The following is a 283-nucleotide window of genomic DNA, read 5'->3' on the forward strand; positions in this document are numbered from 1 at the left end:
CAGTTTCTAAAAGTATTGCTTCTTTCTGTGAATTAAACAGAGCTAAAAATAAATTGAGCCATTTTCAACCTTTCCTGCAGAGTTAAAAAATTCCTTCAGATTGCTCACATAGCTTCAAGCCAAATATTATACCTTACTGAGGGATGGTTTCTTACCGTGTTGGTAAGAGAATGTTACAAGTACTTGAGGTACAATCTCATTTTCAATTTTTGTTGCTAATTTCCCTAATAGAGACTTTGAAAAATTCATTCCAGCACTGCAGTGTGTGATACCAAAGCAAAAA

The sequence above is a fragment of the Acanthisitta chloris genome, unplaced genomic scaffold, assembly GCF_000695815.1.
Source record: "Acanthisitta chloris isolate BGI_N310 unplaced genomic scaffold, ASM69581v1 scaffold1814, whole genome shotgun sequence".
In the NCBI taxonomy this organism is placed as follows: Eukaryota; Metazoa; Chordata; class Aves; order Passeriformes; family Acanthisittidae; genus Acanthisitta; species Acanthisitta chloris.